Here is a 26,054-nt window from a genome sequence, read left to right as displayed (position 1 = left end):
TATTTCAGTGAGGGAGAGTGAACACAGTGGGGGAGGGGCAGGGAGCGAGAGAAACCAAAGCAGACTCTGCACTGAGCATGGAACCCCATGTGGGGCTCGATTTCAGGACCCTGAGATCAGACCTGTGCCAAAACCAGGAGTCGTTGCTTAACCGACTGTGCCACCCAGGTGCCCCTGATATATAAATTAGTACGCTTATGAGTTGAAATTATTTTAATTCCTAATATATTCATTGTAAAAGTATTTTTTGAATAGTCAACAGGAAGTAGACATTTTATTTTTCTTCTGTTTGTTTCATTATTTGAGAGAGAGGGAGAGAGAGGAGGGGCAGAGGGAGAGCAAGTCTCAAGTACTCTGTACTGAGCACAGAGCCCCACACGGGGCTCCATCTCATGACCCTGAGATCATGACCTGGGCCGAAATCAAGAGTTGGATGCTTAACAGACTGCGCCACCCAGGCGCCCTGGGAGAACTCTGAAGTAGAAATTTTAAATAAAAGAGGAATCCTAACACTCTAGAAAATCAATTTAAAATTTTTCTTTTTTCTCCTAGTTTTGTTGCACGCATGCGTAAATTTTATATGGCTGGAATTATACAAGTTTACATTGTTTTCTTGTCATTATGAGTATGTTTTCATATTGCTGTGTAACCTTCATAACTATTTGTAATAGTTTACCAATTTACCTTAAACATTCTCCTACTTGGATGTTATTTATTTACCCTGCTTCATGTCATGAAACAGATTGGCAGTGTTGTTGAACATTGGTTTATTGATTATTTTTCTTTATAAACATTGCATGTTCATTTGCATCTTCATGCACTAGTTTCCCACCCCTCCTTCTTTTGTTCTTTCTGGCAGAGGGAAAGGAATTGTTATATTTTTAGGATAATTTCTCAGAATTGAAATGAGCAACTCCAAAGGTATGTCAAAGAACATTAAATATGGTAGTTTTAGGAGTTACCGAATCAAGATTATAATTAAAATGACTCATTAAACAAGGTTGTCACTTAAAATCTTAATGTGGATTTTTTATTAAGTTCTGTGTTTTAAAAATTATTATTAAAGGACAAATTAGATATCATTGACATTTACATACAAAATTTAGCCGAAACTCTAAGTTGTGATTAAGCTTTAAAAAACTTTTGTTCGTGACTAAATTGAACACAGTGTAATTCTGAACAGCTCCTGTATTTGATTAATGATATTGGCCCCAGTTATCCTGAAGCCTTGGAATATTAGCATTGGCCTGGCAGCTTCCTGGGTTCTTCCTGGGTGGTTGTCATCCCCTCCCTAACCCATTCTGCTCAGCCACTTCTGCATGTCCATTCCTTTGCAAAGCTGGAGCCCTCTGGCCAGAAGGGCTTCCTTGTACGGTGCCTTTGCCCCTCTACTTGCTTTCCCTGAACCATAGTTCTGCTTTCTCGAGCAATAGTCACATTTCTTCCACTGGCCAGGAAACTTGAGAAAATCAGAGATCAGTTCTGGTTTTTCCTCTCTGCGTCCTTAACTTCTGGCATAGTTCCTGGCACATAGCAGATGCTCAAAAAATTTGTAGAATGAAATGTCTCGAGACAGTCTTTCAAATATATGGATATAATCATGTTTCTTCACCTAGTCACCTCTTCTTCAGGTTTAATATTGTCCAGTTCGGCCATTCCCCATGATAGAATTTTCCAGAGCCTTTTTCCTCTGTCAGTTTCTCACCATTGTCCGTGGTCACAGTTTGCTGTCAGTCATTCTGTTAGAATATGTGGCCAGATTGCCAGCCATTTCTCTAGAAGCAGTCTGATTTGCAGTGATAACAATCAAGTGGGCATTAATTTTTTTTCCCCTCTGTGGCAAATCACTGCTTGTTTATATCTTTTCATGTGATCTGCTGTCAAGCCTGGTTTCTTCTAAGAGGTGCTTGTGCAGTTGAGTGTTTCCTTCTAGAGCATCCAGTTTTTGTTTTGTTTTTTTTTTTACTCACTTGGGATTTGATGAGGGCTGTTCAATATCCTCATGTGAGTCATCAGTAAAAATGAGAAATGGGTGGCCCATGGAAGGGCTCTTTGGAAAACTCCCTTCAAATTGACAGTAATCCCCTAATTCCAGGCTTTTTGACCTGGGGTGTGCATACAGATTATCTGGGAATTTGGTTAAAATGCATTTTCTGATTCAGTAGGTCTTTGTGCAACCTGAGATTCTATTTTTCTAATAAGTTCCAAGGTGATGCTGATGCTGTGGTCTGTCAGGTCATACTTAAGTAGTGAGGCAAGATTTTTGAAGTTGGTCACGAAAACAAATCATCTGGCGTCTGGATAGCTGTACTGTACCCGCCAGAGCCCCCAACAGATGCTCTCTGATGCAGTTACTTGACCCCATACCCAGAGGTTTGTCTCTTACCTTACTAGGTAAGTGAGGAGAGCAAGAGTGGTTCTATTTCACCAGCTTCTAGGTGGTTGTGTACCTATCCATGCATGTTTGATTGGACACTTTGTTCTAGCATATCCAACATATTTAGTATCTTTTCAAGTTTCTTGCTATCTGGACATTTGATAAAGTGATCATGTATACTGAAGGCTTTTTAAAGTTATTTATCTGGCATACTTTAGTATACCAGAAAGTTACCCAAAGAGAAACTAAATAGGTTTTTAAACATGGGTTAGAAAGTATAGTGTTACTGATAAAATTCTTTTATAAGAAATGTTTTAGAGCATCCAGTTTTTTTTTTTTTTTTTTTTTTTACTCTATTGCAATTTGGAGAAAATGGACGCATTGTTGAAATTACTGAACTAAAATTCCTGAACTGAAAGATACTCATGCAGCTGGCAGCCTTTCAGTAATAGATTAGCAAATGAGTTCTGTAGAACCCAGGTTGTGGAGGTCATGAGTGTCTGATGATCCCCCTTTTCGCTGAACTTTTAATCTTTTAGCTTGGGGGACAGGTGCTTTTCTTATTTTGCCTTTTGTATAAAGCAGAGAATACTATGTCCAAGACTTTTCGGGGGCATTTTAAGAGATGATTATTATGTCAGAATTTGAATGACAGAGGCATTTACACTTGCTTATTTTGTGGAGCTCAGTGATCTGCTCATAGGGTGTGTTTCTATGTTAGAGATTCCCTGCCTCTTTGGAGATAGCTCTTATTTCCTCAAAGCTGTAGGATGAATAGAAAGAAGTATTCTGCTAAAGTTCTTGAAAGAAAAGTTTTGCTTTGAATCATTCCGCAGGTTAAGCACCTTCTGAGCTCAGATATTGTGGTTAGAAACTGACTAGCATCTTCCTTTCCCCAGCAGACCTTTGGGATGCGGTGTTCTTGAGGAGAGAGGATATCCGAGTCCCTTCCAAAGTGCATTCTACCCAGTGCCCTCATCAGGGCAATTTTACAGCAGAGAGCCTGCTACGATGATGCGGGGCTCTGCCCCAGCACCCTGAGATCATGACCTGAGCCGAAGGCAGAGGCTTAACACACTGAGCCACCCAGGGCCCCCTTTTACCACCTTTTTATTGAAGTATAATATACATAGGGAAAAATGTATGTAAATGTAGAAGCTGGTGAGTTTTCACAAGCTGAATGAACCTACATAACCAGCACCCAAATCAAGAAGCAGAACATTGGGGGGCCCGCATCAGGCTCTCTGCTTGGTAGGGAGCCTGCTTCCCCCCTCTCTCTCCGGGCCTGCCTCTCTGCCTACTTGTGATCTCTGCCTGTCAAGTAAATAAATAAAATCTTTAAAAAAAGAAGCAGAACATTACCAGCACTAAGCTGTGGACTGTTTGGGTGAATTTAATGTTAATCTTCAATTTGTCCGTTACTGAATATTCTGAACCTAGTCTGGTACATAATTGAAGCTTTTATGGTATGTCCACAATTTATCTAGGCAAATATAAATAAGCTTTCACTCCAAACATATGAAACACAATTTGACTCCAGCTCTGTTAAAATAAAAAAACAAGTGTTGCTAGTCTCAATGAGTTGACTACTTAGCCACTGTTGGTTAATATGTTTAGATAATTCTGACTCCTAAATAGTAAATACCATGTCTTCCAAAGATGTCATGAAAGTTGAGTACTGTTACTAGACATTAAATTAGGAAAATCCCCATCAGAGGAGAAAGACAACAGTAACAGAAATTAAGCCTTGATACTGAAAATAATTGGGCTGCTTTATTTTCAGTGAAAAATAAGCAATGATGCCTATATTCAATCCAGCTTGAAAAGTAATGATGAGAATTGAATAGTAGAAATTAAACCCACAACTATTGTGCCATTAACCTAAAAATAGCAATATCATCTAAATACTCAGAATATTAAAAATTTCCTGATTGCTCAAAAATGTCTTTTAAGACTCATGCTTTACTTTTAATTGATGGTCCATATAAAAATTGTTCAGAAAATATATTTTATTTAAAACATTTTTTTAAAGATTTTATTTATTTATTTTTCAGAAAGAGAGGGAGAGAGAGCGAGCGAGCACAGGCAGAGTGGCAGCCAGAGGCAGAGGGAGAAGCAGGCTCCCTGCCAAGCAAGGAGCCCAATGTGGGACTCAGTCCCAGGATGCTGGGATCATGACCTGAGCTGAAGGCAGCCGCTTAACCAACTGAGCCACCCAGGCATCCCAGAACATATATTTTAAATCTCTTATTGTTTTTATATAACCACAGTTTTATGTGGTAATTAGGCTCTGTGCTTACGAAGTTATTAAAAAAGAAAAATGTAGTCCTTTCTATCATAATTATTGTATCTTTGTTTAGAAGAGAAGATCTTTTTAAAAAAATATATTTTATTCATTTATTTGTTGGAGAGGGAGAACACAAGCAGGGGGAGCGACAGGCAGAGGCAGAAGAAGGCAGAGGGAGAAGCAGGCTCCCTGCAGTGCAAGGAGCCCAACGCAGGACTCAATCCCAGGATCCTGGGATCATGACTTGAGCTGAACGCAGGCGCTTAGCTGATTGAACCACCCAGGCATTCCAGAAGAGAAAATATTTTAAAAATTGATTCATCCAGCCTTTCCAAACCTATACTAACTTGGTTTAGTATAATACCTACTTACAGATTCTGCCATAGCCCTGCTTCTGCAAAGTCATTTGTATTCTAGTTTTGCCTTTCTTTAGCAGAATTTCTTATCCATTTCCACATATTATTAAATTTTAATGTGAATTTTATTCTCTGATCTTTCTTTTTTTCTTGTGGTAACCCACCTTGTGGTTATGTGACTCCCCTTTTGGTAGTGGAAGGAGTACTACATAGGGAAAAAAAAAAAGCCTGGGTTCAAATCTCAGTTCTTCCTCTTACTAACTGTATGATCTGAGGCAGTCTACTTAACATCCCCATTTATGAGTAATACATTTAATTTCTCTTCAGTGGCTTCCATCAAACAATACCATAAATTCTTTAAATTATCCTAAAGTTCCCCAAACTTGTAGGCAGGGAGGAGGCAAATTATTGTGTCACGGCTTATCTTTATTACAACTTAGGGAGCATTGCCTAAGGAGGCAGGTTGGGAGGCCTCTAGATGGAAAAAGGGAGAGAGGAGACAGGGAAGGAGGTGGTAATTAATATTTATTGAGTGTCTGTAACCACTTTTCCACGTGCTCATTTGGACCTCACAGCTGCTCTGGCAATTTTATAATTAGAGGAGAAGCTTTGGCTTTGTCAGCATAGCCAGCTGGTTAAGAGCATACTCTGGGTTGGGGATGCCTGGGTGGCTCCGTGGGTTAAGCGATTAACTCTTGATTTCAGCTCAGGTCACGATCTCAGGGTGGTGGGATCAGCCCCATATCTGGCCCTGTGCTCAGTGGGGAGTCTGCTTGAGATTCTCTCTCCCCTCTCCCTCAACCCCTCTCGCTGTTCGTGTACATGCTCACAGGCCTGTGCACACTTGTTCTCAAATAAATAGATCTAAAAACAAAACAAAACAAAAACCTAAAACAACAATACTCTTGATTGAAACCTCTGCCTTGCCACTGTGTGACCTAAGGCAGGTCCCTTTGCCTCTTCGTATCTGATTTCTTATCAGTAACACGGAGATAACAAGGTCTGTTTGGTCTGGGACTCCTGAGGATTAGCTGGAGTAAGTCTGTAAGCTGCCGAGCGCAGTACCTGGCACGTACTCAGCACTCCGCCAAGCAAACTGTTTTCATCTTCTGCTTCTTTTTAGGCTTACAGTCTTTTTAAGGGAAGGCTGTGGAGTTTTAGTAGCTTCATAGCATTCAAAGTTGTGACTACGGATTTCGCAGATTTTCCAATAACCGTAACAGAACTTCGTCAAACATATGAGTACTCTTCTTTCAGTTGGGTCATCTTGAAACCCTCTTCCTTGTTCAGATGTTGCCTTTGCTCAAAATGTGTTTGGACTTCCTGTTACTAGTTTTTAGTCTATAGGTGTTTGTTTTTGCTACCATTACAAGTAGAGGATAGAGGTGAATATTTACATAATGAAATTTCATTATTGGTTCACCAAACTTTTACTGACCACCTAGCATTTGTTAGACATACTGCGAGGCACCAGAAAAATAGCAGTGAACAAGTAAGACAGGGTCATTTCCCTATGGGATTTGCAGTTTAGGGGGCAAAATGCTTTCACCAGTACCTTGGATCATGTCAACAATGTGACTACTAAGTAACGTTTTTAAAAACTGCCGAAAGGAAAATGCAAAACTTTGGATGTTTTGTAGATCTATCCAATACTTTTATTGGTACAACAAAATCTTATCCTTGATATGTTACCCAAAGGAAGACAGATGTCTTCTTCATGAATAAAACGATATGTACTGAGGACACTCTGATCTGTAACAGTGCAATGATGTGAGCAGCCCTTTAAATTCCAATCTGAAATAAAACAAGGAGGTCCTTGATTTCCTCTCTATTTGGCTGTGACTTTGGAGCCACTCACTCATGAACTTGAAATCGGAAGCACAGTTACATTAAACAACACAATTGAAACTAAGTTATTCACCAGTGACTGGGTAATTGAAAATGGTTATATATTCAGGAATATTTGTTAGGTTCCATTATTTAGTATGTCTAAAAAATGCATTGATTTCTTCTTATAACTTTCCAAATATTTGTATTTATTCAATTTAACACCTTAATATTAAGTACTTACTAAGTACATATAGTTAAATACAATTTTAGAGTCTGAAATTTAAAAGGGACTTTAAGGATAATTTGGGATAGTCACTCTTACAGTGCAAAAATGCCCTCAACCTACGCCTAACACTCCTGGTGATGGAGATAGACTAGGGTCAAAGGGATATAATATAAAGTAGGAATTTGTCTGTTATAAGATAGGAGTGGTAGTTGCCTGTGGGAAACTTTTGGGCCCTCTCTGTAAGTACAGGTTGGTTGGCTGGTTTTATTTTTTCCGGGTAACATTCTGGTCAGCTGTAACTTCTGCACTCCAGTTTCTGCCTATGGACCTCCAGGTATCACCTTTTTGGTAAACTTAGGTATTGGCTAGGGAAACATCCCAAGATCTTTTTAGTTTTCTGAGTTTATGATTAACATTATAGCATAAATTTTTAAGTATTTATTTGTGCAATGAATATTTATTGTCTTTTGTGTGCCAGTCACTGTTCTAGGCAAAAGGGATGATAGCATTGAGCAAAAAGTCACTACCATTATGGAGATTTTAAGTTCATGAATAAGTAGCTCAAAAGTTGCTGTCAAACATGAAATAAAAGAAATGGATCAGGTCTGAAGGAGATGATGATTCAGGTTTGGGACATGTTGAGCTTGGGAGGCAGTGGGCCATCCAAGAGCAGAGAGCTGGTAGGCAGCCCACTCTGTGCTTGAGAGAAAGCTCGCTTTGGGGATTGTTGGCGGGGTGGGATTTGAAGCACTTGGAGCAGAGGAGGAGGGCAAGGGAAGTGAGTGGTCTGAGAGCAAGAGATAGTCTAGGGTGATACGTCCTTGGGGCCTTGTAAGTACCAAATGTTTTAGAAGTCATTTATTTGGTCAACAACTGTAATCCTTTTAAAGTCATTATGTAATAAGCATTACTTCTTTGGTAATTGTAACATGAAGCAAGTACAGATTTCTCATTACTTTGGAGAAACTTTTTTTAATATAAAGTCTTTATTTTTATTTTTCTTAAAGATGTCATTCATTTATTTGAGAGAGAGAGAGAGACAGTGAGAGAGGGAACACAAGTCAGGAGAGAGGGAGAAGCAGGCCTCCCACTGAGCAGGGAGCCCAACTTGGGCCTCAATCCCAGGACCCCAGGACCATGACCAGAGCCGAAGGCAGACGCTCAACCGACTGAGCCACCCAGACACCCCTGGAGAAACTCTTTTATTATGAAGGTTTGAGAAGTAGAAGTTTTAGGTAATCTTTCTCCTTTTTTCTTTTTAGAATTATGTAATACACAAGCATACACACATACACACTTGTAACAGCCCAAATATTTACAAGTACAGAGGGTACAGTTTGAACTTTTCCCTTTCTCCTTACCCCTTTCCCACCTAAGACCTTACTTAAGACCTCTCACCTTAGACCTAACTTTTCTCACCTAAGACTGTTCTAGAGAAGCTATGTTCTGAACAGAGTTTATCTTGGAGATTGAAGCATGCAATTACTTATGTTTTTGATTCATGGAGACCATAGATAAGATAAATTAATATTCCGTGATGGCCTCCTCAGGGGATGTATTTGCCTTTGCCCTTCGTGGTGGGCAGACTTCTATAGGAAGTCCTTCAACTGCATAGGTAGTGGATAGCTGAAGCTCTGCATTACGGACTTTGGGAAGAAGAGCTGGACAGATGCAGGTTGGGGGAAGATCTCATTTCCAGGATATTAGAAAATCACATACACACAAAGATGGGACACTTAAAGAGTTATGAATTATCTTTGGTGAGGCCCTGAATTTTGAGTGTTATTACTTGTACTATTCAGGGGTTGATCAAAATAATTGTGAAAAGTAGTCACAAGACACTATACAGTTTATTAGGTTTCTTGTTTCCCCAGTTTTACTGAGTGTAATGGACCTAGGTTTCTAGAGTTGATGTTTGGCTGTCATTTAGAGGTGGACCGCATTAGAAGCATGGAGAACCTACCTACTTGTGTCTACTGACCTCTGAGGCATTGATCCTACAGTGTTAAATAATGCATAAAAATGTGTACTTGAGGAAGGTGGTTACTTGGCAGAGAAGGTGAGAGAGAAATTGTGTAATTGCCCTTGGTGTTTGCAGCATATCACAGAATCCAGAATTTAAATGAAAAATTACTGCGGAGGAAAAGCACCAAAAGGGCACTTCGTATTTTTTGGCAACTTGCTGATCTCTAGTCTTCCTCATCTTGGTAAAATGATACCTTGAAGAACTTAGCTATTAAAGTCCTAAACCTGGGAGTCATCCTTAGAACTCTGTTCTTCATGCCCACTCTAACGGGAGGCCTGCTGATCCTACCTCCAACATAGAAAACCCGTCTCCAGTGCCAGTACCCAAATACAGGCCGCTGTCACCCAGGACTTCTGCAGTCACAGTCACTTTGTGCCTTCTCTTTCAGCTTCTCTCCAGTTTCATTTTACACCCATTTCTCCCATCCTCTACCCCTCCTACTCACCACCCCCTGTCTCTGGCAACCACCAATATGTTCTCTATCTATGAGCTGCATTTTTTTTTTTAAGATTCCACCTATAAATGGGATTCCTGTCCCATCTATGTGTCTTTTCCTCTCTGAGTTATTTCACTTAGCAAAGTGCCTTCAAAGTCCATTTATGTTGTCTCAAATGGCAGGATTTCATTCTTTTGTATGGTTGAAAAATATTCCATTGTGTATATGTACACTAAATTTTCTTTATCCTTTCATATTGAGGTGAATACTGAGGTTGTTCTCATATGTTGGCTATTGTGAATAATGCTGCAGTGAACATGGCTGGGCAGATACCTTTCTGAGTTAGTGTTTTCTTTTTCTTCAAATAATATGCAGAACTCCACTTGCTGGATTATATGATAGTTCATTTTTAATTTTTTGAGGAGCCTCCATACAATTTCTGTAGTGGCTACACCAGATTACATTCCCACTTGTGGTACACAGGGTTCCCTTTCTTCACATCACCAACCCTCATTCTTTTTTGCCTTTTTTGATAATAACCATTGAACAGATGTAAGGTGGTACCTCATTGTCACTTTGGTTTGCCTTTTCCCAGTAATTATTGATACTATCTTTTCACAAACCTATTGGCCATGTGCATGTCAATTAGCGTTTTTAAGGGTTTATTTATTTATCTGAGAGAGAGGGAAAGAGAGTGCAACCAAGCAGAGGAAGGGACAGAGGAAGAGAGACCAGCAGACTGCCCGCTGACCTGGAAGGCCGGTGTGATGCGGGGCTCCATCTCAGGACCCTGAGACCGTGACCTGAGCCAAAGTGAGATGCTTAACTGACTGAACCACCTGGGTGCACCTCAACTGGTATTTTTTAAAAGCTCCCCAGATGATTCTGATGTGCGGCTTTGTTAGGAACCCTGGCTATGTGATCAGAGCGGCAACTGTCGCAGCTTCCCGCACTGTAGGTGGGAACTGTTCTTCCAGGAATGAACTCAGAGTACAGGAACCCCGGGACTGCTCAGTGGCTGCGGTATTGCCCCGGGTGGATTGTTCCAGGTGGATGTATGTCTTGTCATCTGTGGTGCTATCTCTTTGGTCTCCAGTCCTAGGCTTTAGGTGGTGGTCCCCTACTGCTGATCCCATCTTTACTGTAGAGAGCTGTTCTCGTAGCTTAGCCTTCCTGAGAATGTTGGGGGCTGCAGCTATTCTACAGATCTTTTATTACTTCCCTGACAATCCCTGGTCCAATTCAACTTCTCTACATCCAGCTACCACTGTTTCTGAATTTGGGTTTGTTTTCCCCCCACGATTCTCTTAGACACACTGACATTTTTGGAAGTCTTTTGCTTGGTTCAAGTTGAAGGTTCCTTTAGTGGTTAGCACTTGTCACCATTCAGTTCTGATTGCTTGGGGAGTGGGGAGCAGAATTCTGCGCTGTCCTCCTGATGGCATGTGTCCAGTTTATCCTGTGCTGCTGTGGGCTTACTCTTCCTCTTATATTTCTATAATGTATATTCTTACTGTTAAATAATTACATAGTCTTTTTTATTTGTCATTTTAAGGAAGGGGAGAATTACGTTCTACTGCTCCCTTATTTGTCATGAACCAGAAATCCCCAAACACTTTCTGGTTACCTCCAAAAAGTGTCACATATACAAAGGATTAAGCAGACTCTTCAGAGATGGGGAGCTATAATGGTTTAACCAAATGAAAAACAACTTCATTCCATTAGTGTAAAATGCATTTAAAGTAATAAGAAATCATTTTCACATATCACATTAGCAAGGTGTGTTGGGGGGGGGAGTTATGGTGGAAGGTGTGGTAGGGAGCTTATGAGATGTGGGTGTATATGTGTAAGAGAGAGAGAATTTAATGCCATCAAGGGTGTGGGTTGTGGGAGTACAGATATTTTTATATACTGTTTGTAGAATGCAAATTGGTATAATTGTCAGTGCAGTTTGGCAATAGGGCCTTAAAAATGTTCATACTTTTGGGTTAAGCATCCGACTCTCTATCTCAGCTCAGGTCTTGATCTCAGGGTCGTGAGTTCAAGGCCAGCGTGGAGCCTAATTAAAAAAAAAAAAAAAAAAAAAAAAAAGGTTCACATTTTTTCAACCCAGGGATTTAAATGGCAAAATAACCCAAGGAAATAATCATAGGTTAAGACACTAATTTATATACAGAGATGTTTATCTCTACATTATAAACGAAATAAAAACGAAACCACAAAGAACATGTTCAAGTGCTTGACACTGAACAGTTGTTAAATTATGTACATCTATGCAGCTAACAAAATTCTATGAACAAAATGAAGCTAAAAAAATAAATATTGAGACTTTAATGACATAGGGAAAATGTTTGTATGGTTTTTAAGGATGCTAAATGAACAAAAGATAGACTCTAAAACAGATTTATCCAGAATATCAATTCTGTAAGAAGAATGTGTGTGCAAAGAGAAGTAGAAATAAATAGTAATTGTTTTTACAGCTTGGATTATGTGAGGTTCCCCCCTATATTTGTATACTCTGGTATTTTCCAAATTTTTACAGTGTATGTGGTAAGAAAAAAATAGTTTTTAAATTGCCAAGTTGTCTCACAGAGAAATAAGAATGGCTAATGATCACATGAAAATATTTAACCTTAGTAGTACTAATGAAAAATGGGAAGAATGCTCAGTGACATGAAAATGCCTGTTCCATATATTTAAGTGGAAAAAAAGTAAGAATATGTACACCATGATCCCAATTTGGTTAAAATTGTGTGTATATCAAAATGTTGACAGTGATTATCTCTGGGGAGTTGATGTTTTTCAGATGACTTTTAATTTTCTCTTTTATACTTGTGATTTGGATTATGTGAGTTTTATGCCCCTATTCTTCTGTATTTTCCAGTTTTTCCTACATTGAGTATGTGTTCTTATAATCAGGGGAAATTTTTCACACATTAAAAAATATCAAGTTAGTCTTTTCATTCTCTACACCATACTTTCTGCTCTTAAAACATGCTCAAAATACTTAACTTGGATGTTAGAGTAAGGGAAATTTGAGGGGACTCTTTATGTAATTCGGTCTTAAGAATTAAATGTATACAATGATACAAATTTCTACTTAAAAAAATTTTTTTTATTAAAAGATTTTATTTCTGGGGCACCTGGGTGGCTCAGTGGGTTAAGCTCTGCATTCCGCTCAGGTCATGATTCCAGGGTCCTGGGATCGAGCCCCGCATCGGGCTCTCTGTTCAACAGGGAACCTGCTTCCCCCCACTCTCTCCGCCTGCCTCTCAGCCTACTTGTGATATCTCTCTCTCTGTCAAATAAATAAATAAAATCTTTTTTTAAAAAGATTTTATTTATTTATTTGACAGAGATCACAAGTAGGCAGAGAGGCAGGCGGAGAGAGTGGGAGGAAGCAGGCTTCCTGCTGAGCAGAGAGTCCGATGAGGGGCTCGATCCCAGGACCCTGGGCTCATGACCTGAGCAGAAGGCAGAGGCTTTAATCCACTGAGCCACCCAGGTGCCCCTACTTTTAAAAAATTTTTTAAAAAAGATTTTATTCATTTGTCAGAGAGAGAGAACATGCACAAGCAGGCTCCCTGCAAAGAGGCCAGTGTGGGGCTCTGAGATCATGACCTGAGCTGTAGACAGATGCTTAATCAACTAAGTCACCCAGGGGTCCCTCTGTACTACTTTACAGAGATTTATCTTTGTTTTGTCTAAAGTATATTTGAGTCCTTCAAATATTTTCTTATATGGTTAGTCACATAAGTGCAACATAATGAAAAACTGTCTTTTTGCATTTTTTTTTAAGATTTTTATTTATTTATTTGACAGAGAGAGAGAGATCACAAGTAGGCAGAGAGGCAGGCAGAGAGAGATGGGGAAGCAGGCTCCCCGCTGAGCAGAGAGCCTGATGCGGGGCTCAATCCCAGGACCCTGAGATCATAACCTGAGCCGAAGACAGAGGCTTTAACCCACTGAGCCACCCAGGCACCCTTTGCATTTTTTGTGAAGACTTTTTAGCTTTTTTATTTCTAAAAACTGAGATATCATTGACATACAGCAAAATGTGCAGATTTTAAGTGTATAGTCCAATTTTGACAAATGTTTATACCCATATAAATACCACCCCAATCAATATGTAGATTGATTGTCACTACAGAAAAGTTCTGTCATGCTTCCTTGTTGTCAGTCTTCACCATCCAAAGGTAATCTTTATTCTGATTTTTACCACCATAGATTAATTTCACTTTTTCTAGAACTCCATATAAATAGAATCATATGTCTGGCTTCTTTTGCTTAACATGATTTTGAGATTCATCTATATTGTGCAATGGATTTTTTTCTTTTTAATTGCTGAGCAGTATTCTGTTGCATAAATCCCACAATTTGTTTTTCCATGCTCATGCTGACAGACATGTAGGATGTGTCCAGGCCTGGGTTAGTTTAAAATCAGGGATGGTTAGTTTGTAGCTGTCTTATAAACACCAGCATGCCACTCTGCTTCTCTTTTTCTGTCTAGCCATGCTTGCTCTGAAGTTAAGGGCTTGTTTCTAGGAGCTTGTAACTAAGACCACCACAGAGAGAGCAGAGAACAAAACTAAACTGACCAGACAAGTCCAGGGCAGGTGCCTCAGGAGTTCAGCTCCTGGGCACAGAATGGCAAGCCCGAAGATTAACTGAGAGCTCGTTTTAGAGAAAGAAGCAAGGGAGGGTGGAGAGGGAGAAAGGAAGGAAGGAAGACAGAGAGGAAGGGAGGAAGGAAGGAAGGGAGCAACAAGAGAAATCTAAGCAGTGAATGAGCTCAGGGCATCCCGTCAGGGACCAAGAGAGCCACTACCACATGGAGACCAAATCAGAGCAGCTGTTTGAAGTTACTCAGAATGCTGAGCATTGACCGTGAGAGTGGGGTGGGGTGCTGCCTCACCCCAGCTGGCCCCGCACCAAGTGTTGCCCGCCTGAGTGCCCACCTAGCCTCCCTTCTTCTGGGGCTTCTGGGGTAAGGAGCTCCAGCAGGACATGAAGCACTTGCTGTGCAGCCTGTGACTACTCTTCCGGTGTGTAAGAAACCGGTGTGAGCTGTGTAAGAAACCCATGACCTTGGGGGCACATGGTCTGATGACTAGAAGAACCTCCTCGCCTCAAGTGGCCATCATACATGCAGATATTCAGTGTTACCCAAGAGCAGGGATTGTGAGTTCTAGGTTTGAGAGATCCAGGATGCGTATCGCTGTGACAGAATAGGGCACAGCACCTCCTCCCCTAATCTCATTCGTTGTAGAGTTCATTTCCATCTGTGCCATCACCAACCAAGGGGAATATGGCCTTTGTCCCATTTCCTCAGGCACTGCCCTTTTATCCCATCTGTCTCCTGAATCCTGACACAGAGTTCAGGTTAACAGAGTGCAAACAGAGCTGAGGAAATGTGGGGGGAGAAGTACAGTTATTCAGTTAGCTTGTTGAGACACTCTTAGAGGATGGGATATCATGGCAGCCCTCATTAGGCAGTGGCAAGACCAAAGGAGAGGGTACCCTTCACCTGCCATGTTATAGAAGAATTTATGGCAAAACTCTTGCCATGAAGAGTAAGTTGATCACAGATGTTATATTGACCAACTTTGTTGGTAACTGTGCTGAAAGGGTCCTCTGACACTTGGCAGTGGACTCAGCCTGCAAGGAGTCCATTCCCTGTACACCCTGGGCCGGCTTTCCGCCTCCCTGGGCTGTTGTCTCTCTGCTATCTCACTGTGTCAGGTTCTTACCTGATTATCTTCTGGTTCTCACTTCTTGTTCTGGTCTATTTTTTTTTTCTTGCCTCCCTTTTCCTTGCCCTCTTCAACTTAAACTTTCTGATTAAAAAGCAAAACAAAACAAATATCAGACTTTCTAACTTTGCATTAGCTAACATTCTCTGCCAAGGCACTGACCCTGAGCACCTGCCAGAAGATATTTTTATTACCTTTGGTTTCATTATAGATCCCAAAGTGCATGGAATTGGGTGTCTTTTCCCCAGAATTTGGTTTCTAGTTGTTTATTTAAAAACCAGATAGAAGGAACACCTGGGTGGCTCAGGTGGTTAAGCATCTGCCTTCAGCCCAGGTCATGATCCCAAGGTCCTGGGATTGAGCCCTGCATTTGGGCTCCCTGCTTGGCAGGGAGCTTCTCCCTCTGCCACTTGTGCTCTTCTGCTGGTTCACTTGCTCAGTCTCTCAAACGAATAAATAAAATATTTTTTTAAAAACCAGAATTTTCTGATTGAAGTTATTTATAAGCAACTTGATTCTTAAAACTCTTTTCTATATTACTGAGATCACCATGGACCGTGTGCCCTATGTGACCCATATGTTGAGAGGAGTTGTAAATTGAAGCTTTGAAAAGCTGACATTAAGTGTGGGAACTGAAGCACTCACTGCCGGTCAGACTAATAATCTAGTCTTAAGATGACTCTTATTTGTGGGGTATATATCATTTACTTGAATTTAGTAGTCTTAAAAAAAGCCACTGTAATTTTTCATGGGTTACTTTGTTATCTTTGGTTACAATTTTGAAGTAAGAGCAAAGAACAGGGGCGCCTCAGTTGGTTAAGCATCTGTCTTCGGCTCAGGTCATGATCTTGGGATCCTGGGATCAAGCCCCACATCAGGCTCCCTTCTCAGTGGGGAGTCTGCTTCTCCCTCTCTTTTTTTTGCCCCTCCCCCGGCTCATTCTCTCTCTCAAATAAATAAAATCTTAAAAAAAAAAAAACCCAAAACTGGAAAGAACAGATTGTGTCCATGCCAAGTTACATTTATAACTTCAAAAACTGTATTCTCACAGACTTTAGCAAAAGAAAAATTTAGAGAAAAGACCTTTGGAATCTTTCTTCTCTCCCTGCCAGTCTTTAAATTCTAAGTAACCAACTATGTTTGAACACATTCTTTGACAAAGTAGTTAATATTTCATAATCATTTTTTGGGGGATATGAACTATATGGAAGAAAGTTTATGTTACCATTCTAATGAAGCCTATTAAACAACTTATTCTTGGGCACCTGGGTGGCTCAGTGGGTTAAAGCCGCTGCCTTCAGCTCAGGTCATGGTCTCAGGGTCCTGGGATCGAGTCCCACATCGGGCTCTCTGCTTGGCAGAGAGCCTGCTTCCCTCTCTCTCTCTCTCTCTCTCTGCCTGCCTCTCCATCTACTTGTGATCTCTCTCTGTCAAATAAATAAATAAAATCTTAAAAAAAAAAACAATTTAATCTTGGGGCACCTGGGTGGCTCAGTGGGTTAAAGCCTCTGCCTTCCGCTCAGGTCATGATCCCAGGGTCCTGGGAGCAAGCCCCGCATCAGGCTTATCAGTGAACATACAAGATTCCTGTGTATAAATTCCTCTACTGGGAACTGAAAATTAATTATAAATGAGGGAAATAAAAATCCTTGAGTTCTTGCCTTTTCTGTAGGCAAAAGTAAGCAGTAAGACCCTGAGTAATTGACACTTTTTCTCTGGGATATGAATATTGGGCTCTCCATGACAAGTATAAACTTCATATTTGTGAATTACTCCAGGGCGTTGGTAGATTACCATAGAGATACAACTAAAGAAAATTACTGCATTACTTTATCAGGGACATTTTAAGACAAGTTAAAATTACGTCATAGAGCAGAAAGATAGTCCATGTTCATGGATTGGAAGACTTAATAGTATAAAATTGGCGGTACTACCCAAAGTGATCTACAGATTCAGTGCAATCTCTACCAAAATCCTGATAGCCTTTTTTGCAGAAATGGAGAAGTTAGTCCTAAAATTCAGATGGAATTGCAAGGGACTCTGAATAGTCAAAATAGTCTTAAAAAAGAAAGATGATGGAGGCATAAAACTTTAAATGTTAAATTTTTAAAAAGCTACAGTAATCAAAATGGGGGGTGCTGGCATAAGGATACACCTATCGATTAATGGCATTGAACTATAAATGAACCCATACATCTATCATCAATTGCATTTGATGCAATTTGATGCAACTAAGACCATTCAATGGGGAAAAGGACAATCTCTTCAACTAATAGTGCTGGGACACTTAGACATCGACATGCTAAATAACGAAGTTGGATCCCAACCTCACACTATATACTACAAGTAACTGAAAATGGATCAAAGACCCAATTGTAACAGTCAAAACTCTTAGAAGAAGACATAAGGGTAAATCTTCATGACTTTAGATTTGGAAATGGATTCTTAGAAAGGCACCAAAAGCACAAGCAGTGAAAGAAAAAGAAATAGCTGAATTGGACTCCATCAAAATTTAAAACTTTTGTGCATCAGAGGACACTATTAAGAAAGTGGCAAGAAAATCTAGAGAATTGGAGAGGACATTTGCAAATCCAATGAGGGCCCAAGTATTTTTAATATATTAAAAACTCTTACAATTCAGCAATAAAAAATAACCCAATTAAAATATGGACAAAGACTTGATTGGACAGTTCTCCAAAGAAGATAGAAAAATGGCCAACATACCTATGAAAAGATGTTCAACATCATTGGACAGTAGAGAAATGCAAATAAAAAACTACAGTGTGGTACCACTCTATGCCTACAAGGATGGCTGTGATAAACAGAAAATAAGTGTTGGTGAGGGTGTGGAAAAATTGGAACCCTCACGCTTTGTTGGTAAGAAGGGAAAATGATGTAGTCACTATGAAAAACAGTTTGGCAATTCTTCAGAAAGTTCAACATAGAATTACTATATGACCCAGCAATTCTGCTTCAAGGTATATACACCAAGTAGTTGAAGATCTATATTCAAACAAATACTTGTATACAAATGTTCATAGTTGCATTATCCACAGTAGGGAAAGGCGAAAACAACCCAAATGTCCATCACTGGATGAATGAACAAAATGTGATATATCCATACAATGGGATATTTTCCAGTCTTAAAAAGGAATGAAGTACTGATTATGCTACAATACAGAAGAACCTCAAAATATCATGCTAGGGACACCTGGGTTGCTCAGTTGGTTAAGTATCTGCCTTTGGCTTAGGTCACGATCCCAGAGTCCAGGGATCGAGTCTCCTGTTGGGCTCCCTGCTTGGCAGGGAGCCTGCTTCTCCCTCTGCCTTTGCTGCTCCCCCTGCTTGTACTCTTTCTGTCTTTCTCCCTCTCTCTTTCTCTTTCTCTGACAAATAAAATCTTAAAAAAAAATTTTTTTTAAATCATGCTAAGTAAAAGACGGATATAAAAGGTCACCTTTCATGTGATTTACGTTTTTCTAAATACCCAGAATTGGTAAATCCATAGGGACATAAAGCATAGTAGTGGTTGCTGGGGCTGGAGCAGGGGGGTGGCAGTGGCTACTTAATGAGTACGAGGTTTCATTTTGGGGTCACTGAAATGTTTTGGAACTAGGTAGAGGTGATAGTTGCTCAATATTGTGAATATACTAAATGCCAGTGAATTGCTCACTTTAAAATCGTTGATTTTATGTTATGTGAATTTTTTTAAATGACGTCATATCATTTTTATGATCTCATAAATAACGGTGGCTTTGCTGTCATAGTTACCTGGTGACTGTTGGAATCCACGTGCTTTACGGCGTTTGTCCACTGGCGAAGTTCTTTCCAGCTGTGGGCAGGAAAACTGGAAGATGGATGATCCCACGTGGGTTTCCTTCTAAAATAACAATTAAGAAATACAGTTTTGCTTTTCCATTTTTATTTGTGGAAGCTGGTTAAACTCCTAGAATGGGCCCTGGGTGGTTTTAAAATGTGATATGGACTAATGTTAGTTAGTTTCTTCATTTAACTTGAAAAATTGTGTTTAAAATAACTATATTATTTTGGATATGGAACAGCTTTTGGTTTTATGAAGATTAAGAGCAATTTTAAAAGAGGAGTGCCTGGGCAGCTCAGTCAGTTGTCTCCTTTCAGCTTGGGTCATGATCCCGGGGTCCTGAGCTCTGCTCTGGCTCCCTGCTCGGGGGTGGGGGGGTTGCTTCTCCGTCTCCCTTTGGTCCTCTCCTCTGCTCCTATGCTTGCTTAATTTCTCTTCCCTCTCAAATGAATAATAATAAAAAAAGAATCTAAGCTATATACATGCAATTGCAATAAGATTTTTCTAGTGGTTTGCCACACTGCACTGCTAGAGATTTTTGTGACAATTTCTGAAACCATAAACGATCACATAATGCTTTATTGTCAGTGGAATTGGTGTCAGGCATAAGAAAGTTCTGTTTTCAGATCACGTAGAGCTTGTGCAAAAACTGAAAATCTGAGTTTCTTATTTTGTAACTTCTTTGTTTTTGGAATGAAGGAATTTAGGTTAGATTTTGGCAAAATATCTGGCATTGAGAAGAGTTCTCAGAAACGTAGAAGTGCTTTGTCAATGATCGTGATGTTTTCCTTTATAATGAAATTGGTGTTTCTGTCCCATGGTTCTGCTTCTGCCCCTGTGTGATGGTTGTGGATAGTTTCTCCAGCAGATGTATTTATGTTCATTGTCTTGCACACTCCCACCTGATTCCTTATAAGATCCAGAGTGCACCGTCCAGCTAAGAGTTTGTAGACATGAAGCAAACAAAGCGAAGTGATTTGTAGTGGACTGAATCCATGGCTTTTGGCATCATTAGCATCGTGTCCCACTCAATTGAACTAGAGTGTGAGAGAATAAATGCTTTGGCTGAGCCAGTTCTTTGCAATTTCAAAGGAAGAAGGGATCTGGTAAGCATAGCAAAGTACCTGGAATAAATATCATATGCTGAAGGTGTGGGTAAATGTGAGTGTTTGGCTTATAATAATTATTGCTTTTGACTTCCACAAAATTAGGAAGATCTCCTTTTTGTTATGTTCACTGGATAATGCTTAATATTTTTTTTAAAAGATTTTATTTATTTATCAGAGAGAGAGAGGGAAGAGAGCGAGCACAGGCAGACAGAACAGCAGGCAGAGGCAGAGGGAGAAGCAGGCTCCCTGCTGAGCAAGGAGCCCGATGTGGGACTCGATCCCAGGACGCTGGGATCATGGCCTGAGCCGAAGGCAGCTGCTTAACCAACTGAGCCACCCAGGCGTCCCTGCTTAATATTTTTTAAAAAAGATTTATTTATTTATTTGAGGGAGAGAGTGAGTGAGAGCATGAGAGGGGAGAAGGTCGGAGTGAGAAGCAGACTCCCTGTGGTGCTGGGAGCCTGATGCCGGACTCAATCCCGGGACTCTGGGATCATGACCTGAGCCCAAGGCAGTTGCTTAACCAACTGAGCCACCCAGGTGCTGTGGATAATGTTTTAAAATAAAAGATCAGTTTTTAAGTTGTGTAGAATTCAAAGTTCAGTTTTTCAGTCAATTATTAATTAGGAAAATTCTCCCACAAGAGTGAATTTTACTGGACATGGTGCTGTCCTCCCATGACAGCAGTAGAAGAAAGTGAGGTATGCTGAGGACACTGCCGCTTACTGTGGGTTTCTGTTTGCCCAGGGACCCCGCCTTTGAACAGCAGCCTAGTGCATTTCCTTGCACAATTTACTTAACTTTTCCGTGCCTTAGTTTCCTCACCTTGGGGATTAGAATAATGGAATCTATTGCATATGAATGTTATAAAGAATGAATAAGTTAATGTAGTCAGAGCTCTTAGACCTAGAAGCTTGAGATGTGAACGTTAAAGATGGAAGAATATTGGCAAAGGATGAATGGGAGCTGCTTTGGTGAGGGCGGACTTGTTTACATGCACAGACGCTTCTAGTTCTGACCCTGTCTTGTGTGCCAGCGGACTGTTCTATTCGAAGTTCTGAGAGCCTCTGGTACACTCACTTTAGGGCTACCTTCCTGCTAATGGGCATCTCAACCAAAGAGAATGCTTTGGGGAAAAAAAAGAAGTAACTCAAAAGCAGTGGTTTTTCAACTGTTTTCCAAGAAATTTTAACATTGCATGCAGCATCTCTCGTGGTTTGTTGAAAACACATAGTCTTTGTCTCATGCATTCGCCGAGAGTTACTGTTTACCCATCGTTGATGCTGGGAAGAGTGGGACGACATCAGGGTAAGAGTCAGAGACCAAGATAGGGATAACATGGTTCCTTGGCCTGGAACTCACAGTCCAGACCATTTTTGTACCGCTAGAATCCATGCCCAGAAAGCCCCAGGGCTTTGAATGGAAGAATATCAGAAAACAACCCATTTTTAATGGTGTGCTTTCTTGGAGTTGTAAGGCCACACAGAGGTTAGTTTTCTCATCTCTGTTACGCCATCTCATATGCAGCAAGACAGAGGGACAGGGAAACTCACTGGCGTAAAGAGTGTTAAAATTACTCATTTTACGAATCATCTTGTTCTGATGTATTATCAGAGAGAATTGAGTTTGTCTTACTTCCACTCATTATTTTTTCAGTTTCTACTAGCATTTTTATAGTTTCAAATTGCTAGTTTGTATTTGTGAGTCCCTTTTTACTCTCCTTCCTCCCGCCCCCAGCCTTGGCTTTCCTGTTTGTGTGTAGTTGTGGTGGAAATGAATTAGGAAAGGAGATTGGCGAGCGAGGATCGCTTCACTTCCCAGAGGTGCTTTATCTCTTCTCATAAAGTAACGGTTTGCTGCTTCTTTCTCAGGACTGAACTGCAGCTACCGAAGCAACAAGTGGACCTTTCAAGATGCATACAGGGCTGCGAGAAATGAAGGGAGACGCTGGAGAGACCAATGAAGGGAGGAAGAAGCATGTTTCCTGGGTAAATAGTATGCTTCTGGATTTTAACAAGTTTCTTGCCATATCAGTTACCAGACTTTGCAGCACCTAAGTCTCCGGAGCTATATTCAGTCTTTGCATTGTTGTTAAACATCCTTCATCTTCTCCTCCCTCCATTTTCATTGCTGAGCTCTTTGGTCAAATGATTCTTCTTTTTATTGATGAATCCAAAAATCTGCATTGAATATACAATTTAGGTGATTTGTTAGATCACTTGATAGGAACTTCTTATATTTTAGGCTGACTGTTGGCTATACAAAAGTTGAGTTGTGTGTTGTGTCTTTGTAATGTGCAGGTTTAGTCTGAGGCCAGCTTTTAGTCTTGGTGCGAGACTTAGACTTCCATTTCATTAAATGACTGACTTGAAAAACTAGAACACTACTTTGAATACCAGTTATCCAAGCCACACACTCAGGCTGCCCTCTGGAATAGGAAGCATGTTTCAATGCTAATGTAATAACTAAAGACAAAGCAGACAGGCAAATAACCAGTGTAAGTAGACCTGGCCTTCACTCGCTGAAGTACATGTGCCCTTAAGGTTTTTTGGGGTCATTGATTTATTTGAGTTGTGAACTCAGTACACTGAGTTCAGAAAATACATTTTGTTATTAAGACACTCAGCTTGTGGGGCACCTGGATCGCTCAGTGGGTTAAGGCCTCTGCCTTCAGCTCAGGTCATAATCTCAGGGTCCTGGGATCGAGCCCCGCATCGGACTCTCTGCTCGGCGGGAAGCCTGCTTCCTCCTCTCTCTCTCTGCCTGCCTCTCTGCCTACTTGTGATCTCTGTCTGTCAAATAAAAAAAAAAAAAAAAAAAAGACACTCAGCTTGTGCTCAGACTTTGGGGTTTTGTGGTTGTTGCTGCTATCGTTAAAGCTTTTTAAGTAAAGGAAATCTATTGCATTATTTTTCATATAAAGTTAAGAGCTTTTCTTCAATGTGCTAGCTAGAAATTTTTGGAAAGAGAAGGGGAAGAAATGGAGTCAGAGCCGTTGATGGTGCATCTTGCTGGAAGTTCTGTGCACGTCATCCTGACTTAGACAACTCCGTGGCAGCAACCACTCCTCCACAAGTCTTGGGCCACGCAGTCCGCGGATATGTTTCTACTGTTATAGCTTCTGGAACTTCCTACCTTATGGTGAATTTACTCAGGGCTACTGTTAGATATATACACCTTCCAGCATGCTCATTCTCTAACTTTGAGTTGTAGACTGAATAAAAATCATTGAGTGGCCTTGTATCTGAGTCCTCTAAACTAGAAGTGGTGTAAAACAAGCTTATTCACAAGTGAACTTTATGCACATTTTCTGGTGCTCACCTTCACGCCAGCTGTTCTCATCATACTGGTGGCCTTGCTCTCCCAGTCAGTCCAGAAATGCTCCTGCCCCAAATTTTCTCTTCTCGGGGACACCTGGGTACCTCAGTCAGTTAAGTGTCTGACTTTTGATTTCAGCTCAGCTCATGATCTCGGGGCTGTGGGATCAGGCCCCGCATTGGGCTCCGTGTGGAGTCTGCCTGACATTCTCTCTCTCCCTCTCCTTCTGCCTCTCCCTGCTCTTTGCACTTGCTCTCTCTCTAAAACAAATAAATAAAACCTTTAAGAAAATCTTTTCTGGGGCACCTGGGTGGCTCATTCAGTTAAATATCTGGTCATGATCTCAGGGTCCTGGGATCGAGTCCTGCATGGGCTCTCTGTGCAGCCGGGGGTCTGCTTCTCCTTCACCTGCTCCCCCTGCTCATGCTTGCGCACTCTCTCCCTCTCTTTTTCTCTCTGCCAAATAAATAAATAAAATCTTTAAAAAAAAATCTTTTCCTCTCAGATAGCTGCGTGGCTCCTGCCCTCTTTCACCTTTAGGTTTCTGCTGAGGGGACAAAGTTGATAGGAAGGGCAAAGCCAAATTGGAATCACCAGAATTCTCTGTTAGTCTCTGCCCTTACTACCTGGTAACACTGAGCCTTCTTGTCTCGCTCCAGCTGAGCTCATCGGTCCCACTCCTCCTACCTATCAAGTACGAAGTTTTCTTTATTCTACACATCATGCTTTTTCTAGTTCACCTTTAAGATCTTTTAAAATTGGCCTTTCACTTTTAAAGGCACATACATTTGACTCAGCAATTGCATTTCTAGGAATTTTATTTTTTTAAGATTTTATTTATTTGACAGAGAGATAACAAGTAGACAGAGAGGCAGGCAGAGAGAGAGAGAGGGAAGCAGGCTCCCTGCTGAGCAGAAAGCCCAATGCGGGACTCGATTCCAGGACCCTGGGATCATGACCCAAGCCGAAGGCAGCGGCTTAACCCACTGAGCCATCCAGGTGCCCCATCATTTCTAGGAATTTATCTCACATCTAACCTCATACAGTTATGCAGGTAACGCTGTTCCGCCTCAGCCTCTCTTGAATCCCCATACTTGCTTCCTGTCCTCCATAGCCCTTGAGCAGAGACTAATACCTCTTGCTGCCATCATTTCATTGTGGCCAGGGGTCATGTCCCCTTCCAATAAAACTTAGGCAACTGCCCGCTTCTTTGCCTAAATTGCAGTGTATTGGAGACATTTGCACAATAGCTAATTATACCCCCTTGCAGGTTTCTTCTTTTGAACTCCTGTTCCCTTACACAGTCTTTGTCTTCCCATTCGCGAATATCTCAAACGGTTACACTTTCTGCATTGTATTTTTTAGATATTTAGATAACTAGACATATACGCATGAGTCGGTGGTCACTCTACTTGGCTGCACACTAGAATCATCTCAGAAGCTTTATAAAATACTAATGCCTGGTCACACCCCCAGGGATTCTGAGACAGTTTGTCTAGGGTGAGGCACAGCATCAGAATTTTATTTGTTTTTTATTTTTAAAATAATTTTTTTAAAATTCCAGTATAATTAACTTGCAGTGTTATATTAGTTTCAGGTGTGCGCTACAGTGATTCAGCATTTCCTTACGTTACTCATTGACGATCATGATAAGTGCTCTTAATGCCCCTCACCCATTTCTCCCATGCTCCTCCCCGCCTCCCCTCTGGTAACCATCTGTTCTTTATAGTTAAGAGTCTGTTTTGTCTCTCTTTTTCTTTGTCTATTTGTTTTGTTTCTTAAATAGCAGATATGGGTGAAATCATATGGTATTGACCTTTCTCTAACCTATTTCACTTAGCATCATACCCCCTTGATCTGTCCATATTGTTGCAAATGGAACCCCTAGAATTTTACATTTTAAATAGAAAATCCATTTATCTAAGTGGTTTTTTTTTTTTTTTAAGTTGGCACTATGCACTATGTGGAGCCCAACATGGGGCTTGAACCCATGACCCTGATATCAAGGGTCAGATGCTTAACTGACTGAGCCACCCAGGTGCCCATCCAAATTTAATAAACACAAGCTACCTCCCCTACAATTTTATTGCCTTTCTTTATTTTCAGTTGTTCCAACTTCATGCATTTCTTTTTTTAAAAAAATTAAATTTACCATAGTATCACTTTTAGTCTCTTCACAGAAACTTGTAATAGAAACATAAAACTTTTAAAGAGGAAGAGGCAGTGAAAAATCAGTTTCCTACTCCTGTTCCACAGGCAGGCACTTACCTCTCCTAAAGCAGCAACTCCTATCTGTTTCTTGAGGTTCCTTCCAAAGTATTCGGTTTTTGCTTTCAAAATAACTAACTCCTAGACAAACCATAAGTGACTCTTAATCTCACAAAACAAACTGAGGGTTGCTGGGGGGAGGGAGTTGGGAGAAGGGGGGTGGGGGTTATGGACACTGGGGAGGGTATGTGCTTTGGTGAGTGTTGTGAAGTGTGTAAACCTGGTGATTCACAGACCTGTACCCCTGG

General features: G+C 40.7%; 1 protein-coding gene across 6 annotated transcripts in view; it reads left to right on the top strand.

The window, feature by feature from the left end:
• The window catches only part of ZHX3 (zinc fingers and homeoboxes 3), a 106,812-nt gene that overhangs the window by 19,863 nt on the left and 60,895 nt on the right, over positions 1 to 26,054 (top strand). For 5 of the 6 annotated variants that reach the window (XR_006607874.1, XM_045084202.1, XM_045084201.1 and 2 more), the window contains exon 2: positions 22,092 to 22,208. The gene's annotated coding sequence lies outside the window, so the exon portion shown is untranslated. Of the gene's footprint in view, positions 1 to 19,063; positions 19,160 to 22,091; positions 22,209 to 26,054 lie in introns of those variants that run through there. The other variant, XM_004746428.3, reaches the window with a different exon arrangement.

Source organism: Mustela putorius, unplaced genomic scaffold, assembly GCF_011764305.1.
Source record: "Mustela putorius furo isolate JIRA1106 unplaced genomic scaffold, ASM1176430v1.1 tig00000743_pilon_pilon_pilon, whole genome shotgun sequence".
Taxonomy (NCBI): Eukaryota; Metazoa; Chordata; class Mammalia; order Carnivora; family Mustelidae; genus Mustela; species Mustela putorius.
Note: the sequence above shows the minus strand (reverse complement) of the source record. Positions and strands in the feature narration are given on the sequence as shown.